Source organism: Stenella coeruleoalba, assembly GCF_951394435.1.
Source record: "Stenella coeruleoalba genome assembly, chromosome: 3".
Taxonomy (NCBI): domain Eukaryota; kingdom Metazoa; phylum Chordata; class Mammalia; order Artiodactyla; family Delphinidae; genus Stenella; species Stenella coeruleoalba.
In genome coordinates, this window is record NC_137148.1 from 170,644,966 (window position 1) to 170,658,160 (window position 13,195).

Here is a 13,195-nt window from a genome sequence, read left to right on the forward strand (position 1 = left end):
CAGAAGGACCTGGGAGCCCCTTAAACATGTAGATTGCTATACCTCCCAGACGGGCTGAATCTGACCCAAGGTTGAAGATAAATCTTTCTGGGTTGCGGGTGAGGTTTGTGGCAGTTGCTACGTGGACGGACCCTGGAGACCCCACTAGGGGACTTCCCAGATCCAGCCTCGGTGTCCGTGGGAATAAGCCAGCGAGATACGCAAGAGCCTCCAGGCCGCTAGCGGGTGGGGCAGTGGGGACAGCTGGGGCTCCCGGAGGATGCAGCTGTGAGTCCTGGGAACCGGGCCCAGTAGCAGCTCCCAGCTCCCCTGCTGCTCCATTTCCTCCCTGCATCCCCAACCCTGGGTCCCAGTTGCGGCTGTAGGACCAGGGGGGCCAGAGCAGTCTGGACAACCAATGTATGTCGAGTCCTGCCCTGCATGTGGGGGATACAGAACCCTGGCACAGACCTCATGTGGCAAAAATAAATGAAATGTCTCTTTATCTCATCCCCCCCTTTTTCTTTTTGGACAGGGTACTGAGGCCCAGAGAGTGGAAGTGACTTGCCTTGAGGACATGCAGGCACAAGTGGCAGGGCCAGGATTCAAACCCAGGAATGTTTGTCCCACCTCCTCCCATCCACAGCCAGGTACTACCCTCTCCTGAGTTAAGGGTTTCTCATCCGGGGCATTATGTATTGGCATTTGGGGTCTATAATTTCTATGCACTGTGACATGGGAATAATAAAACCTACAGGTCCACAAATAATAATGGATAAGGGGAGTTCCCTGGTGGTCCAGTGGTTAGAACTCTACACTTTCACTGCCGAGGGTGCAGGTTCAATCCCTGGTTGAGGAACTAAGACCCCACAAGCCAAAAAAAGTAAAAATAAAAATGAGAAAAATAAAAGAACTAATAAGAAGTGTCCAGGAGGATGTGAAGAAATTAGAACCTTCGTACTTTGTTGGTGGGAATGCAAAATGGTGCCGCTTCTGTGGAAAATAGCTTGGTTGTTCCTCAAAAAAACTAAACGTAGAATTACCATATGATCCAGCAATTCCACTCCTAGATGTATACCCAAAAGAGTTGAAAGCAGGGACTCAGAGAGGTATTTGTACAACAGTGTTGATAGCAGCCTGATTCACAATAGCCAAAAGATGGAAACAATCCAAATGTCCATCAACAGAGGAATGGGTAAACAAAATGTGATCCATCCATACAGTGGAATATAATTCAGCCATAAAAAGGAAGGAAGTGATTCATGCTATAACATGGATGAACCTTGAAAATATAGGTTTAAGATGCCAATCATAAGATGATAAATATTGTGTGATATACTTATATGAGGGACCTCGAATGCACGAATCCACAGACAGAAAGTACAATAGAGGTGACCAGAGGCTGGGGGCGGAGGCGACAGGAATGGAGAGTTAGTGTTTAATGGGGACAGAGTTTGTATTGGGGTTGATGGAAAAGTTCTGGTGATGGTTGTACAACATTGTGAATGCACTTAATGCCGCTGAACTGTACACTTAAAATGGTTACAATGGTAAATTTTATTATATATTTACCATAATTTTAGAAAATGAATAATGTAGCATGTCGAACCACTGAATTGTATGCTTTAAGTGGGTGAATTGTATGGTATATAAATTATGTCTTGATGAAGCTGTTTTTCTTTTATTTTCTTTTAGAACTTTTGTTTTTATAAATTTATTTTATTTATTTATTTTTGGCTGCGTTGGGTCTTCGTTGCTGCCCGCGGACATTCTCTACTTGCAGCGAGCGGGGGCTACTCTTTGTTGCTGTGCGCGGGCTTCTCATTGCGGTGGCTTCTCTTGTTCCACAGGCTCTAGGCTGCAGGCTTCAGTAGTTGTGGCTTGCCGGCTCTAGAGCGCAGGCTCAGTAGTTGTGGCGCACAGGGTTAGTTGCTCCGCGGCATGTGGGATCTTCCCAGACCAGGGCTTAAACCCGTGTCCCCTGCACTGGTAGGCGGATTCTTAACCACTGCGCCACCAGGGAAGCCCTTCTTTTATTTTTTAACTAATATTTATTTGGCTGCGTCGGGTCTTAGTTGCGGCATGCAGGATCTTTTGCTGTGGCTTGCGGGCTTCTCTCTAGTTGTGGCGCGTGGGCTCTAGAGCGTACGGGCTCAGTAGTTGTGGCGAGTGGGCTTAGTTGCCCCGCGGCATGTGGGATCTTAGTTCCCCGATCAGGGATCAAGTCCGAGTCCCCTGCATTGGAAGGCGGATTCTTTACCACTGGACCACCAGGGAAGTTCCAAAGCTGTTTTTCTTTTAAAGTGCCTAGCAGCACATCTGGTAATAATAATAACAATACTGTAGTTAAGATTTACTGGTCGCCTACTACGTGCCAGTGACTGTTAGCACTTTACGTACATTAACTCACCAAATTCTCACAGCAACCCTGCGATGGGGTACAAGCGTCCCATTTCACAGATGACGAAAGTGAGGCTCAGAGGAAGCAACTGACCAGTCTGAGGCCACTCAGCCAGGTCGTGGAAGAGATGGGATTAGAACCTGTAACATTCTGAGTCGGGAGCAATGTGTACAGCTCCTCTAGGTGGTTGGACATCCTTGGGGGTCTCGCTAGGGTGCAGGGGTCTGAAAAACAGACCAGGGGCTCTATCCAGGGTCGGAGGCTCAACTTGGAATTGGGTGCTTAGCCTGAGACCAGGGGCTCGGGGTCTGGAGCTTAGCTCAGAGCTGGGGCTGAGCGCAGCGTCGGGAGCTCTGTCAGGGGTCAGTTTCGGCCGGGGAGCGGGGAGCTGGGTGGGTGCTCTATTCGGAGTGGGGGGCTCCATCGAAGGTCTTGGGGTTCGTAGCTGCGTCGATTCCTGACGTGGCCGGCAGGGGGCGTGCTCTGCCCACAGCCGGGGCCCGCGGCGCCCTAGCTTTCCCGGGAATGGGTCGCCCGGGTGGGCGGGAGATGCAGTGCGGGACAGGGCCCCCAAGTCCAAGTCACCCCAGGCCCTAGACCCATCCAGCGTCACCTGCACCCCGAGATCAGACTTTGCACCGGCGGGGCTGTGTGCCTCGGAGCGATCGACCCCCTTCTCTGCGCGTCTTCCTCGCGCCTGCGCAATGGGACCACAGTGGTGGAGGCGGCGGGGGAGATGGTAGGAAAGCCTGTTCTCCAGGAACCTCCGGGAGCCCCTTCTCCCCCGCCTGGCGGCTTCCCCGCAGCCGGAGCTCTTTGCGGACCGATGGTGGCGGTGGCCAGAGCACCACCCTCCCACGCCCCAGGCCCAGGCGTAACTCCCACGTGCCGCGATCCGTCTGTCCCCAGCCCATCTGTCTATCCCCGCAAGACCCTTCCCAAGGCCACTTAAGAAAGGGAGTGGGTGTTTGGGCCCAGACGGGGGACGGGAGAAGGGGGCGAACCTTGTTTGAGCCTCTACCGCGGGCCAGGCCACGAGGTCCCGTGGAACTTTTCCAAAGGCACTGAGCGTGAGGGGCTGTCTTCATCCCGGGATCACGGGCTCAGCCTGGAGTGGGGACCCAGGGCCCGGGCGACCCCCATCATCAGGGAGGCAGAAGGAAAGTGAGGCCGGAAGGTCCTAAGAACAATTTCAGTCCTGTGCCTCCGTCGCCCCCATCCCCACCGTCTCCCTCCTGGTGGCAGCGAAGGAGCGGAGAAGCAAGCCGGCCCCAGCGGGAGGATGTATTTACAAGCGCCAGCCGCGCAGACGCCAGCCGGCCGCCTGCGTGTGGGAGGCGGGAGTCTGCGGGGATAAACGGCCAGGTGTGGGCCTGTGTGCACACGGGTGTATGTGCGGGCGCGTGTGGCTGGGGAGGGGATGGCTGGATCTGCTGCTGCTTCTGAGGGTAGTGAGCGCACACACACACACACACACACACACACACACACACCCGCATTCCCAGCAGGAGGAAACTTCACTTCTTGGAGTCTCAGTTGCTTCATCTGGAAGATGGGTGCAGGCAGTTAGAGCACCAGATTCAGAAATTTGTTAAGACTTCAGGGGCACAGCTCTGATGCTCAGCAGAGGCCTGGCACATAAGTCATGTAGTAATCACCTCCAGCTGTGGGAGCCCAGACTAGGCACCTGACCCCACCTGGGAGCCCAGGGTGAGATGACAGCTGAGCTGAGACTTAAAGAAAGAGCAGGAGTCAGCCATGGGAAGAAGCAGGAAGGAGGGTCCCTTTTATTCTTGGCTTACTGACTGATCTTGGGCAGATCATAGGTCCACTCTGAGCCTCTGTTTCCTCATCTGTTAATCAGACTCATGACACCCGCCTTGCAGGGCAGTTGCGAAGACTGACTGAGAGGATACAGGAAGTGCTTAACCCAGTACGAGGATACATTATTATTATTTGTGGGGTTGTGTTCCCTGCCCCCAGGAGCTCCCAAGCTATGGAGAAATAAGGACATTAGAAAGGGTTGACGTGCTGATGAAGGAAAGGCACCCCAGGTGTGAGCAAGGGTGCAGAGGTTGGGAAGTTCTGGGGGCTGACAGGGGACAGTGTGTGCCCCCTGATCAGACCACAGGGACCCTCAGGACATCAAACATTGTATATAAAAATCCAGAATTTATCCTGAGGGCAATGGGGAGTGTCAGAGGGTGTTAGAGCCTGGACGAGATTAGAGTATGTACTGGAATATCTCTCTAGTGGCCAGTGTGGGGTGGACAGCAGTGGGCAAGGCTGGAGGTGGGAGGCCATGGAGGAGGAGGCTGTGGGGAAGGAGAGGAGGTGCCCTGCCATGCCCTGCCCCAGTTGCACCCCCAGGGGCAGAGGAGAAGCTGTTGGAGATCTTGAGGAGGGTAGACGGTCAGGCAGAGCCAGAGTGCGGAGGACCTGGCTGAGCTGTCTTTCCTGGGGGAGATAGTGGGGGTGAGGGCAGTTGGGGGGGTCATTGGCAAGATTCGGAATCCAGATGCTTGCGGACGTGGCTGGAGTTGAGGACAAGGTAAAGGCAAAGGGAGAGTCAAGGGCAGAGTTTCGTGCTGAGCCTGTTTCCTCTGTGACATCCCCACCCCCTCCTGGCCCCAGGCTCCAGGGATCCCAGATCCCACAGCCTCCAGTCTCTCCTGGGGGATGCATCTCCTCTGGATCCCTGCGGGCCACCTGCTTCCCTCTGGGGCTGTGTCAACCCCACATCCAAACAAGCCGCCTTCTGGGACTTCCCTGGTTGGGACTCTGTGCTTCCAGTGCAGGGATGCAATGGACGCAGGTTCCATCCCTGGTCAGGGAACTAAGATCCTGCATGCCTGCGGCGGGGCCAAAAAAAAAAAAGAAGCTGCCTTCCTTTACCCAGGGCCCAGAGAGACTGGCCCTGCTCAGTGAGAGGCTAAGAAACTCCCAAGGTCCCCCGCGCTTGCTCAGATCATCACCTGCTCCAAAACCTTTAGCGGCTCTAACAGGCTCTGCCAGACCTTATCCTGGAGCTCCCCGCGCATCACCTCCCCCTCCCCCCACCTGCCACCACCATCACCCTCCCTCCTGACAGTGTTCACCTAGTTTCTCGAGGACGCACTGCCACACCAGTGCTCATGCCATCCCTCCACCCTCAGAACCCTCCTAGCACCCCTCTACGCAGTCGGTGAGACAGCTCTACAAGGGAGTAGGTCTAGCTCCTTTATCACACAGACCCGGCTGTTTCCGGCTCAGGGCCAGGTAATTTCCTATCGGTGGATCAGCCTCAGTTTCCTTTTTTTTTTTTTTTTTTTTTTGACTGCAGCACATGGCATGTGGGATCTTAGTTCCCCCACCAGGGATCGAACCCGTGCTCCCTGCAGTGGAAGTGCGGAGTCTTAACCACTGGACCTCCAGGGAAGTCCCCAGCCTCAGTTTCTTTTATCTGCTGCCTTCACGGAGCTAACTTCCAGAAAGGCGTGAAACAGGAATGATGCAAATAATTTTAAAATTGCAATCATGCAGTTCTAAAAGGCAGTGGACACTCAGTGCAATGTGGGATCCTAGACTGGACCGTGGAACAGAAAAAAGGTGCATTCGTGGAAAAACGGGAGACATCCAAAGGAAGTCTGGAGTGTCCCATCATCTTTTTTTTTAAATAAATTAATTTATTTTATTTATTTATTTTTGGCTGCATTGGGTCCAGTTGCGGCCAGCGAGGGCTACTCTTCCTTGCGGTGCACAGGTTTCTCATTGCGGTGACTTCTCTTGTTGCGGAGCCAGGGCTCTAGGCGCAGGGGCTTCAGTAGTTGTGGCATTCGGGCTCACTAGTTATGGGGTCTTCCGGGACCAGGGCTCGAACCCGTGTTCCCTACATTGGCAGGCAGATTCTTAAACACTGCGCCACCAGGGAAGCCCTGCGTCTGATCATCTTAACGTGCCCACGCTGGTTTGTTCATTTAGACGGATGTGCTGAGGTTCTGTAAGTTTTTTTGTTTGTTTGTTTTTGCGGTACGCGGGCCTCTCACTGCTGTGGCCCCTCCTGCCGCGGAGCACAGGCTCCGGACGCGCAGGCCCAGTGACCATGGCTCACGGGCCCAGCCGCTCTGCGGCACGTGGGATCCTCCCGGACCGGGGCCCGAACCCGTGTCCCCTGCATCGGCAGGCGGACCCCCAACCACTGCGCCACCAGGGAAGCCCTATTTTTTTTTTAATAGATCTTTATTGGAGTATAATTGCTTCACAGTGCTGTGCTAGTTTCTGTTGTACAACAAAGTGAATCAGCTATACATATACATATATCCCCATATCTCTTCCCTCTTGCGTCTCCCTCCCTCCCACCCTCTAGGTGGTCACAAAGCACAGAGCTGATCTCCCTGTGCTATGCAGCTGCTTCCCACTAGCTAACTATATACATTCAGTAGTGTATATATGTCGATGCTACTCTCACTTCGCCCCAGCTTCCCCCCCCCCCACCCTGTGTCCTCAAGTCCACTCTCTATGTCTATGTCTTTATTCCTGCCCTGCAGCTAGGTTCATCAGTACCTTTTTTTTTTTTTTAGATTCCATATATATGTGTTAGCATACGGTATTTGTTTTTCTCTTTCTGACTTACTTCACTCTGTATGACAGACTCTAGGTCCATCCACCTCACTACAAATAGCTCCATTTCGTTTCTTTTTATGGCTGAGTAATATTCCTTTGTATATATGTGCCACGTCTTCTTTATCCATTCATCTGTTGATGGACACTTAGGTTGCTTCCATGTCCTGGCTATTGTAAATAGTACTACAATGAACATTGTGGTACATGTCTCTTTTTGTATTATGGTTTTCTCAGGATATATGCCCAGTAGTAGGATTGCTGGGTCATGTGGTAGTTCTATTTTTTAACATTAAGGGAAGCTGGGTGAAGAGTAGAAACTCTCTGTACTCTCTTTGCAACTTTTCAGTAAATCTAAACTTATGGGGACTTCCCTGGTGGTCCAGCAGTTAAGATTCCGAGCTCCCAGTGCAGGGGGCCTGGGTTCGATCCCTGGTCAGGGAACTAAGATCCCACATACCGCAACTACTGAGCCCGCGTGCCCCAACGAAGACCCAGAGTAGCCACAATAAATACATAAATAATAAATATTTTAAAATAAATAAATTAAATAAAATACCGCCAAAAGAGAAAAAGAAAGGCAAAGAGCAGGGGATTGTGAGTGTCCAGTGGAAGGAGGGAGGAAGTGGCAGGAGCCCGTGGCATGGCAGGTGGGGGCCTGCAGAGGGACAGTGGCCTGTGTGAGGAAGGCCAGAGAAGTGGTACCAGCATGAGATAGAAAACTCTCTCTTGAAGCTCAGGGAGAGGATACTATTCTGTCCCCACTCCTGTCCCTGGCACACCTTCAGTTTCAATGCCAGCTGCTCCCCTGGGACCTCCAGACCTTCCCATACCCTCTGATCTGAGTAGTCAATGCCGGGGCCCCTTTGGTGGTTAAGTATCTGACACATCTCCGGCGTGGGGTGTATGTGAGGCAGCAAGTGGCCTGTGTGCACACACGAGGGCGTGCCACATGGCTGGTGTGTACGTACCCATGTCCGTGCTGTGCTTCCAAGCTGGCTCCAGCACATGGCTGTTGGCGGGAGGCCTCAGTTCTTTGCCACCTCGGCATCACCAGGGGCTGCTTGAGTGTCGTCTCAACATGGCAGCTGGCTTTCCCCAGAATGGATGATCAGAGAGAGAGACAGAGAGAGACAGAGAGAGACAGAGACAGAGAGAGAATGAGCAAAGAGAAAGCCACATGCCTCGTATGTATGACTTCATTTCAGAAGTCACACTGTCACTTCTGCCGTATTCTATTTTTTAGAAGTGAGTCACTCAATACAGCCTACACTCAAGGGGAGGGGAATTAGGCTTCACTTTTTGAAGGTAAGCATGTCAAAGAATGTATGGGCATATTTAAAAATCACCACAACCTCCCAGAGAAACTATCTGCAGCCGGAATCTTGTCTTGGGGTCTGCTTAGCACCAGTGAGAGAACAGAAGATTAGATAAGTAAGGGAAGGCAGCCGATATAGGGTGTGTCACGAGCCAGCTGAGGTTCAGTCATGCTGAGGACTTCTGGGAGACAACAGTGTAGATTATACCACACAGTTGTTCCTTCCCAAGAGTGAGGGAGCTGGGGTATCCATCCTCCAACTTTCAACCTGCATTGCCTGAGGGCTGCTCCCAGGAATATTGGCTCTGGGCAGAGAGAAAGCCCCAGGGCAGAGCGTTTTAAGTGTTTGTGAGTGCTGCAGGGATACAGGGCTCTGAGAGCATCTGCTACAGCACACAACTCAGTGAGCCAAGGGGAACCAGCCCTGGGAAATGATTGATAACTATAGGAAAGACATCTCTAAACTGGGGAGACCTCAGCTGGGATCTGCCAAGGGTCAGTCTGCGAGGTCTGTCTGCTTGACACAGAAGTCAATGGAGGACAGTAGAGCCAAGTCAGAGAAGGAGGCTGAGTTCTTGATCAGGGAAGCCCTTGATCAAACTGTGCCTGAAGCCCCTGGACTTTCTAGCTTCTAAAACCTGTGGATCCAGGGCTTCCCTGATGGTGCAGGGATTAAGAATCCGCCTGCCAATGCAGGGGACATGGGTTCGAGCCCTGGTCCGGGAAGATCCCACATGCCACGGAGCAACTAAGCCCATAGGCCACAACTACTGAGCCTGTGCTCTAGAGCCCACGAGCCACAACTACTGAGCCCATGCACCGCATCTAGTGAAGCCCACGCACTCCAGAGCCCGTGCTCTGCAACTAGAGAAGCCACTGCAATGGGAAGCCCCCGCACTGCAACGAAGAGTAGCCCCTGCTCGCTGCAACTAGAGAAAGCCTGCGTGCAGCGACAAAGACCCAACACAGTCAAAAATGATAAACAAATAAATATAAAATAAATTTATAGAACCTGTGGATCCAGCAAAGGACATCTCCTTTCTAGCACTTCATAGGATGTATGCAGGGATTGTATATGTGGAGGGCAGGAGCTGTGAGTCAGGAAGAAAGTTTCATAGTGCCATAGACCTCTAGAATAAAAAACCTTAAAATTGTATTTATTCATTTCATGTTCACACGATAAACCCCCCATCCCTTTGTGTGTCCAGCCTTGTGCTGGGAGATCAGAGATCCAGAGTGACCTCATTCACCAGACCTGGACCTCAAAGAGCTCCCAGTCCTGGGGAAAACAGAGCTCTACCTAGACCCTCCTAGCAAAGGGAGGTCTCAGAGCTCAGGCAGCAGAAGGGAGAAGGAGTTTGCCTGTGAAGGTCCTAGTGGGCTGCATGGAATATGGGGCATTGGCACTGGGGTTTTGATGGCTGAATAGGGGTTTTCCAGGAGAAAATAGAAGCAGAGGAGAGTGTTTCAGGAAGAGGGAACATCCCAGGCAAAGGCTTAGAGGTATGAAACCAGCAGTTAACTCACAATGATTGAGTCAGTTGGAGCTGGGTAGGCAGGGGAGGATGGGATTTGAGTTGAAGGATCCACAGGGACCATGAAAATCAGGACCTGAGACTTAATCCCAACACAAAAGGGAGCCACACAGGAGTTCCAGTGGAAGTAGAGCCCTACTGTGAACCCATGATCATTTATTCATTGAACAAACCTTCACCAGATGGGTTCAAATCCCTGCTCTGCCAGCTACCTGCTGTGTGACTCCAGACAAATGATTTGCACTCTCTGAGCCTCAACTGTGTCATCTGTACAGTGAGCAACTATTGTGTGTTAGGCCGGGTATTGGCTGGAGGTACAGTCTCTGGGGACAGAGCTGGGGACAGTCTCTGCCCTTGACAAGGTCACAGCCTAGAAACTGGGGCTGCTGCTGTGAGCCAGGCATTTTATGATGATTTTCTTGTTTCATCTGCCCCATGACCGGGCACAATCACATCCAACGTTCTCCTCCAGGCAGGCCCTGCATTCATATCACCACATCACCCAGAACTTCTCTCATCTCCAGACCTTTGCCCATACTGAGCCTGCTGCCAGGCACCCTTCTTCCTCACCCCTTTACCTGGAGAACTATTCACTCCCCAGGGGTCATCTCAGAAGGAGCTTTCCCTGACCCCCCTCCCCAGGCTGAATCTGGTCCTCCTCTGGGGTTCACAAAGCCCTAGGTGCCCCCCACCACACCTATGGTCCCCCTGTATTTTAGCAGCCCAGCTAAACATCTGCCTTCCCCACAGGACTGAGAGCCCTGGGAGGGCAGAGCTGGGTCTTCCTTGTTCACTGCTGTGTCCCTGGTGCCCAAAACAGGGCTTGGCACACAGTAGGTGCTTACTAAATATTTGCTAAGCAACTTAAAGAGATCTTTCTTGGGACTTCCCTGGCGGTCCAGTGGTTAGGACTCCACACGTCCACTGCAGGGGCCACGGCTTGCATCCCTGGTAAAAAAAAAAAAAAAAAAGTAGACTTTTCTCTCCACTTGGTGGCTGAGAAGTCATCTAGAGAGAGTCAGAGAGAAAGTGAGTTTGAGACAGGATTCTAACCCACACCTGCCTGACTTCCCAGCCTGCTCAGCACTTTCCCACACGTTTTGGGCACTTCCGCGGTCCTCTCTGACTATCCTTCCCTCCATCTGACCAGCCTCTCTGGGGTCCCTTCTGTTTCCCTGAGATCTTCCCCCTCCCCCCCAACAGCTTCCTGCAGAACCCCAGAGAGTCAAGGCAATCTGAGAGGGCTTCCTGCAGGAGGGAGCTCCCAGGCAGTGAGGTGTGTTGCGTCTTACAGCCTGTGAAGTGTGATGTTCCCGGTGGTTTGCTCATCCTCACCTCTCCCAGAGGCACAAAGCGCAGGTGGGAAATCTATTTCCATGGCTGTCCTCACACCCACCCGTCTGTCTTGCTGATTTCATCGGGGCTTGAGCATGGGGTGCTGCTGACCTCATCCTCCCACCTTAGGGAGAGTGTGTTAGCAGAACCCTGACACCCTAAAATAATAACTCAGTAGCAGCACACCCAGTCAGAATCTGGGGCAAAGGCACCATCTGTGTGTTATCGCAGAGTCCCTGCTGCAGCCCCAGGAAGAAGGAGTTGTTAAGGTCCATCTTTAGCAGGTAAGGAAACTGATCTCAGAGAGGGAATTCACTTGCCCAGGGACATACAGCGAGTGAGAGACAAGAGCTGGGACTGGTCTCCCCTCGGCCATTGCACTCCCTATTCAGTGCATTCTCCCTGTGGCGGCTAGAGGGCGTCAGTGAGCACCTGAGTCAGGTCTGGCCTCTCCCCAGCCCACAGCCCTCCAGGGTTCCCACCTCCCTGGGGATAAAAGCCCATGTCTTCCCCCTGCCCTCCCCTTCTCCCCCTCTCCCCCTCGCTCACTCTGCTTCAGACACAGGGGCCTCCTCGCTGTTCCTCCAACATGCTAGGCACAGTCCTGTGCCCCAGGGTCTTTGCACAGGCCTTTCCCTCTGCCTGGGATGCTGTTTCCTGAATATCTTCGTAGGGCTTCTTCTCATCAGCTGCCGGCAAGGAGGGTCGGGGAGGCTCCTGCTCACAAATGGGTGAAGCTATGGAAATGATGAAACACCTTCTGCTGCCTTCACCCCTCCCCTCCTGGGGAAAGACCTTCAGCCCACCAGTGGGTTGTGGTCACGGGAAGTCCTTCCTTTTTCCCGGGCCTCTGTTTCTTAGTCTGTAAAGTTAACAGGTGACATTTCACAAACTTGTGCCAATGATTTTTTACATGTTCCGTTTTCCCCACACCTGTAATTAATTAATATTTTCCTTTAAACCTGCTCACATCTGGAACATCAATGCCCATAGGGGTTTTTGAAAGTCCTTTTCTCTTGGTTTTTGTTTTTTTTTTAAATAAATTTATTTATTTTATTTTTGGCTGCATTGGGTCTTTGTTGCTGTGCATGGGATTTTCTCTAATTGCGGTGAGCGGGGGCTACTCTTCGTTGCGGTGCACGGGCTTCTTGTTGCGGTGGCTTCTCTTGTTGCGGAGCACGGGCTCTAGGCATGTGGGCTCAGTAGTTGTGTCTCGCGGGCTCTAGAGCGCAGGCTCAGGAGTTGTGGCGCACGGGCTTAGTTGCTCCGCGACATGTGGGATCTTCCCAGACCAGGGCTCGAACCCGTGTCCTCTGCACTGGCAGGCAGATTCTTAACCACTGCGCCACCAGGGAAGTCCTTTTCTTGTAATCACAAACGTGAAAGAAAAATCAGCATTTCTCATCGTAGATAGAAGGTAACTGAAAAAACAATTTGATCTGAATCTCACTGGTTACTGCCGCCTGCAGAGGCACTGATCCTGTGATGGAATTCACGGGTAGAAAAGGCATTACAGACACCCTGTCCCCCAGGACCCAGCTGAGACTTGGGGAAGATGGAAATGACATTTAAGAAGAGTCTCTTTGCAACTGGAGTTCAAGGTTATTTCACACCCTGCCGAGCACCCTCCGAAGTCATGTTATTTGTGAACAAGGGGCATGCACCTTTTGGCAACACTGGCCACAAGATTCTAGGGCCAGGTGTCGAGATGTCACCCCCTCAGGCAGACCCTTCCTGGTAGCCAACACCAGGTATTCTGTCTGCTTCACTGAATGTGTTTCCTCTCTGTCTCTCTCACTAGAACTTATGTTTCATGAAGGCCAGAATGATTGTCTGCCTGCCACACCTAGGACAGCTTGGCATACAGTAGGCACTCAATAAGTGTTTGTGGAATGAACGAATTTATCCATGTCGGCATCTCTTTGTGGTTGGCAGAATTATAATTCCCCCTCAAAAAAGATATCCATGTCCTAATCCCCAGAACTTCTGCGTATGTCACCTTACGTGACAAAAGCGACTTTGCAGGTG